At 29.0% G+C, this 7,085-nt stretch overlaps 1 long non-coding RNA gene across 1 annotated transcript; it reads left to right on the top strand.

Moving 5' to 3' along the window:
* The first annotated feature begins 487 nt into the window (after positions 1-487).
* On the top strand, positions 488-3,296 carry LOC130944805 (uncharacterized). Its single transcript, XR_009072156.1, has 7 exons — positions 488-944; positions 1,315-1,409; positions 1,503-1,549; positions 1,652-1,720; positions 2,174-2,260; positions 2,352-2,487; positions 2,627-3,296. It is a non-coding gene; the product is annotated as an uncharacterized LOC130944805 (long non-coding RNA).
* The last annotated feature ends 3,789 nt before the right edge of the window (positions 3,297-7,085 follow it).

The following is a 7,085-nucleotide window of genomic DNA, read 5'->3' as shown; positions in this document are numbered from 1 at the left end:
GAGGTTCACCTAACAGACAACCAGGTGCAACGACTGGCATCGAGGTAGAAACACCCCCACCGTTTGGAAAGGTGTGAGAATGACTCTCTACCATCATACCACTCACTCTAGGTTGGTATATATAGTGGAACTCGGTGCATGTATAAATCGCTGGACCCTTTTTACAGTTTATACATATTTCCATCCTCACAAAAACCGTAGAACTCCTACTACGATTTCTGACCAAATGCGTTTTGAACGTAAATCGTGGAACCTCAACAACTGTTTACGTGTATTTAGAAATCGTGGAATTTCATCAACGGTTTACATAAATTTGTAAAAAATCACTACAAAATTTTTATTTATTTGTGGAAGTTTTTTAGTGGGAGTTATTAAAACCTCCGTAGTATATTTTATTTGTGATAATTTTGAATAATATAACAAAAACTCCCACTGTTATAATACTCTCAACCCCATTAATGATAAAAAGCCCAATCCAAACAAAAATTTAAGTGAGCATACTAAAAAAAATTCAGAAGAGTTCTTCGAGAGAGAGAATGAGGGAGAGGCTGAACCCTAAAATCTCAATCCCATCGCTACTGCCATTCATCTCTTCGCCGCCATTGCCGCCAAGTCTTCTCCATCAATGTGTCGCCGGTAGAATTATGAATGGAGGACGAGATGATGGTTGAGCCTCTCAATTCGTGGAGCTCTCGCCTCTCGGAATAGTAATGCTTTAGATCTTCTGCTTCTGCGTCGTCTTCCACAGTGGTTCTGTCGCGGGTTCTGGTTTTGCTCCAGCGGCTTGAAGCATTCAGAGCGCGGTTTGGGCGCGGACTCGGTGGTGCTGGCTGAGTAGATCAGGAAGGTGAGCGAGCTGGAGACTCTGGAAGCTTCGATTGAAGCTGCGTTCGAAGCTATCAAATCTCGTGAAACTGATTCTCATGTCGTTCTGAGTCATTGAGGTTCGGATTTGTTCCTACTTTGTGCTTATTTAGTTTGGGATTAAATTTCGTAGTTTCAATGATTAATAGCACACGATTCCTGCTTCTTCCAACAACATTCCTGAAAATTATATCGTCTATAACTAGAACAAAGAAACATAGCAATGTTTGTGGGACTTGCTTCACATTATCCATTAAACTGAAGAGAGATATAACGGATTCTATCATTATGACTTAGTAACTTATACATATTTTCTGGATTTGTTTATTTCTATTTAAGGAGTTAAATTAACTTTCTAGAACCTGTAACTATGTGTTGGTTGAGAATTCATCCTTTTGAGAATTCATACTATGATAATTGAGTTGTGAAATTCTTATGTGAATGAAGCAGAGGCAATCCTACTTGGTTTCCAACATTATCTAGTGATGCTTGGCACAACTATTTTGATTTCTAGCTCTCTAGTTCCACAGATGGAGGGAGAAAATGTAAGATTCATGAATAGTATGCTTTTCAAATTTTCAATCTTATGTAGTCCAATTCATGAATAGTATGATTTATATCCGGCATTAATTTTATAGGAATACATGAAATCAAGACAAGGGAAGGATTGGCCCTGGTAGATATTGTGAGAGAACTGACAATTTGAGCCTTATATATTCTACTTGTTGTCCATCTTCTTCTTCTATTATTATTATTTACCCCTATCTTTACTATATTGTCATCACAGGTTTGTTTTTAAGATTAAGATGCCTCCAAATGTCCGAGTACAGTTGATTAATGGTTTGGCAGATATAGAGTATGTATCGCTATACTATACTATTCTTTTGCACAAGTCTGAGAAAAATATTTAATTATAACCATAGTCTCTAACTCTATTATATTAGATATGATATCATCCATTATTATCAATGTAGTTAATGCCAAGATAAGCTTTCTTATTTTTAAATATTTATTAAGTTCAACGAATATTTACTTAGTTGATGAGTAATTGTACCATGAGTAGAAAGACGACAAAAATTGTAGAATACTTATTACTAGCTTATTACTATCTTATTTTGTAATATGTGCTGTAATTTGAATGCATTCTTTAGTTTTTATATACATGTATTATTTTAAATGTTTTTAATAATGAAATGTATTGATGATTTTTATTTTTTTTAAGACTCTACAAATACCAAAAAGAAGGCTAGGGATTATTCTATGTTGAATAAAATTTCCAGGCTTTGATCTTTTCCATGTTTTCATGTAGGATTATTCTATGCAACCTCCTGCACAAGAACTTGTGTCTAGGGAGATTTGCATGATAATGTTTGAATTTTCCGTCATATATATCGAGGTATGCATAATGTGCAGTCCTGTATATAATCTGAAACAGCAAAATTATTGAAAACTTGCTGAAGATCTTTTTATTTATTCACCTTAACCAGGGCAACCAAAGCACCACATGCTTACAACTGAATGGAGTCTATTTGTCAGTGGAAAGAAGCTCTTTGTTGGAGACTCTGTTTTATTTATACTAAAAGAATATATCAAGAACAAGTTTACAGAAATCACTTGATCAAGGTTCAATTGTTGCCACCATAGCTGTTGTTTGTATCACTATTGCATCTTTGTTTTTTATACTTGTCTATATTAAATTTGAAATATGTTCATATGTTTATTTTAATAAATGTAGTTAACTTAATAATCTTTATTTTTATAGGAATATGATTTGTGTATACTCTAAAAGGCACATGCTTGATGACCCCTCACAAATAGAAATGAAAAACAGAGCAAATACACAAATTTGAAGGAGATGGCTGTGCTTCTAAGGTATATCTATTAGTGTAGAGCTAAGAACTAATTTTTTTTTTTTTTTTATATTCTGAATTCAGGCTGTAGCTTCATCAATTTTGGTCCTTGTTTTCTTGGAACCTTTAGGCTTTGGGAAGTTGAACTTTAATCATGGAAATAACAAGAAATTGCTAGTTATATAGTTTAGTTCTAAGCTCACTGTAAAAGCAAATCAATTTCATTTGGTGGCTCCTTGATGATGATGATTCCAAGATTTCTAATATGGCCTAATACCCTCTGTTTTGTTTAGGTGTACATGATTGGAGTGTTCTGATTGTGAATTATAAATATGTTAAATGTCAAGTTCTTAACTATGAATTGTAAATTTGACTAATTAAAATGAGGTATCATATTTAGGTACAATTGGTAATTAACTATTTGGTTGGGTTGATGAAGAAGGATTACTGTTAAATCTTAATTTCTGTGGCTCTAACAGTGGCAGCTTTGTGTTTAAATTTGTTTCTTTAACACATTTAAGTTATTCTTGTGTTAAATTTTGTTCAAATAGGTAATATTTTAATTTTCTTCTAAATTTTTAATGTGTCTTATTTAAAGATTTCTTTTAAATGATAATTAATTAGTAGTATAATAATATAATTTTAGTATCTAGATTAATTGTTTAAGAATAATATTGACATGTTTGTGGAGGTTGAAACCCCATATGAATGTGTCTTTTTTTTAAATTGAAAATTCCTTTTATGGGGGTTCTAAACCGCCACAATGATTAACCAAGAATTGCCACAAAACACTAGCACAGAACCCCCACAAGATGGTATAGAAAACCGCCACTGAATGAATTGTGGGGGTTGTGAAAAACCGCCACAAAGGAGCTCGTGGCACCTCAAATTTTGGAGGTTTTTGAAACTGCCACAATCCTTTTTGTGGGGGTTTGAAACCTCCACAAACAAGAAAAAAAACCGCCACAAATGAGCAAAATTCTTGTAGTGAATTACATTTTTATATCCAAACTACAAAAATTGTATTTTCATAATTTTAAAACCCAAATATTTTATTTTAGTGATTTGCCCTTAATTTGATGAAGAAAAGGTATTTATTGTGAATGGTCCCATGTAGAAAAACAATACTATATACGTATACAAATATAATATCATATACTATATACGTCAACATAACAGTGTAGTAAATATGTAAATAATACTGTAAAACATATGGTGAATAATACTATACGATAATTATTGTAGTTGTATTAATATTTAATGTGAACTTCTAAAATTGGATAAAAGTCACATATCTAAATTCTGAAAGAAATTACATTGTATTCATGATAATTAGAGATGATTATAAATGCAGTAAAAGTAAGATGGAGAAGAACAGGAGAATATGCAATGTTGTGTTATTGATTCTAACTTGAATACATTCTGCAGATTAGTAACACTATCTCTCATTGACAAAAAGGGAAGAAAATTGTGTGATTATAGACTTTTTTTTAGTTATTTTTTTTAAAGCTGTGACTATAAATTTTTTGAAATTATTTTTTAGAATTGTGATCATAAATTTTTTTTAGGTTATTTTCTAAAATCGTGACTATAGATTTTTTTTAGATTATTCTTTTTTGAAGAACTGTTATCATAGATCTGTTTAGATCATTCTTTAAAATTATGATTATAAATCTTTTTAAGTTACTTTTTAATTATAGACATTTTTAAATTAATTTTTTTAAAAAATCGTGACCATAAATATATTTTTATCACGAATTCTAAAAAGTCAATGACCAACATTTTTTTAATTCACAGCAAAAAACTATGACTATAGATAATTATAATTTTTAAACGTAATTAAACAAATAGTGGGCATAGACCACAAATATTGTAGCAAACAGGTCTAACTAACTACTGGACTTGGTCTTTTTTTTTGCTTGCTGCCTAGGTCACGTGTCCTGCTACGTCCTTTCTTCATTAATAGAGTATCTTTTCTGCACTCACGCGCAAGAATTACATAAAGTGCTATACATAAAGTTCTTATCCAAAAATATTCAGCGCTTATCATTTTGAGCACAAGATATAAGTAGACTTTTTCGCCTTTTTAAGTGTATAATATCGCGGTTAACAAATTATAATTCAAATGACATAATTTTTTATATACATCTAAAAAGTTGTAGGTTCGAATCTCCTTATCTTTAATTAAAAAATATATAATAGAATGTTTATTTTCCCAACTCCCATGATATTCTGTACCCGATCGCTTTGAAGTTCTTCGAGAAATGCTACGTCAACAAGAAGAAATGTCTATACAAATATGAAGAACCGAGTTTTCTTGTGTTTTGTTTGGAGGTTGGTGGGATGATAATATAATGGCATTTATGTATGAATAGTTATGATCTTTCATGTCTTATTTATTTGTTTATTTATTTATTTTTGGTACATTTATGAGAGGGAACTAAAACCTAAAGAAAGAAAGCACTACATACATAGATCACAAAATGGTATGTCGGGGCATTAAAACCCCTAAAGGATCATGATGAAGCTCAGCTGCCAAAAGTGGCGGTGGATTTTCCCCAATTACAACGCCTTCGTTTCCAGTAACTTCTTTATTTGCAAGGATATCAAAAGTGTCATGATTCTACTTTTTTTTTTAGTTTAAGTCGATAAAAAAGACAACATGAATAGATGTATTTATAATACGTCTCTCTAAACAAGATTTTTTTTAATTTGTTTAATTTTTTTATAGACTCTTTTTTCTTTTAATTTGTCTTATATTTTTTATATATTTATAATACATCTCTTTAAATAAGAGTTTTTTTTAATTTGTTTGATTTTTTCATAATTTTTTTTGTCTCATATTTTTTTTTGAAATTACTAAGAATATAACTAAATTTTTCGAAAGTAGAGTTTTGATATTATATTATAATACTATTTTTTAAAAAAAATTAAATAAATAAAAAGAGACAATATAAATAAATAATATAAGAAACAGTATTATTTCCTTCTCTAAAAGTATGCTGAAATTTTGTGTTCCAAAATTTATTCTTTATCTCCAGGATTATTATGCTGGTATACTTTAACTTTGGAACTGGTCTGTGTTCTTTAAGGATTATGCATGCTGTACTCTTGTTTTGGGATCCCCCTCTTCTTTGGCTGCCCTTATATAATGAACTCTCTTGATTATTCACACAACATTATTTTATAATATCTAATATATATATATATATATATATATATATATATATATATATATATATTTTAAATGTCACGCATAAATTAGTAAATTAATATAGCGTTTTAATTTCTTTTCTTAATTTTAACCAATTAACTTAGTCCTTAAAAAATATGAATATAAGTTAAGTTGGAGTTTTGTTAACATGTCATTGGTAATTAATGACGTGTGAAGTAAAATTCATCTCATGATTGATCATATTTTAATATGTAACACTTAATTATAATACATAAGTAAAAAGTTATTAGAAGAATAATTTAACTCACTAATATGTTTTAAAAACCAAATTGACTTAAGCGTAATTTTGTTAATTTATACATAAAGGAAAATATGTCCTACGTATATAATATATTGATGAAGTTTGTTTACCGTCATAATATTAGTGGATTATGAGTTAGTATTTAATTTAATCTCTAAATTTATACGTACATTTTAATTTAATTTTTAAAATTTTAATTATTTTTATTTATTCTTTTAAATTTTATAAATATAATTTATATTAGTTCTTGAGATAATTTATAGCACATAAATTAATAGAGGGCTACTATAGATAGTCAGATACTATATTAAAATTTATAAAACGCGTCATTTTGATTTTGAAGTTCAATTTGATTTTGAAGTTCAAATAACCTAAAAACACAGCCAAATCACTTATATTGGGAGAAAGGATTTTAATAAATATCACTTATAATGTTGTTTTTGAGTTATTTAAGTGTCAAAATAAAATAATATTATTTTACAGAATCTAACGTGACATCTAGTTATTCAAACTAGCATTTTTGTTAATGTTTTAGTATAAAAAATTATTCTAAGAATTAATATATATAAGTCATATTTAAAAAATTTAAAAATTAAATAAAAATAATTAAAATTTTAAAAATTAAATTAAAATTTATATGTAAATTTAGAAATCAAATTAAATATTATTTCTTAGATTATTATTCTCAAAGTTCATGTTTTCCTTATAAGTTTAGGAAAGGTTTTGCCAGGTGTCCCATGTAATTGGGATTACTTGCTTTAATTAGCTAAAACTCTTGTAAAATTGTGCTATGCAGAATGAGGCAATTAGCGGAACTATTAACAATGACGTTACTTTCACATCAGAACTTTTACCAGTTGTTGTTTTGTGAATCAATCACGCATAATAAGACTTT

The sequence above is a fragment of the Arachis stenosperma genome, chromosome 8, assembly GCF_014773155.1.
Source record: "Arachis stenosperma cultivar V10309 chromosome 8, arast.V10309.gnm1.PFL2, whole genome shotgun sequence".
Lineage (NCBI taxonomy): Eukaryota > Viridiplantae > Streptophyta > Magnoliopsida > Fabales > Fabaceae > Arachis > Arachis stenosperma.
Note: the sequence above shows the minus strand (reverse complement) of the source record. Positions and strands in the feature narration are given on the sequence as shown.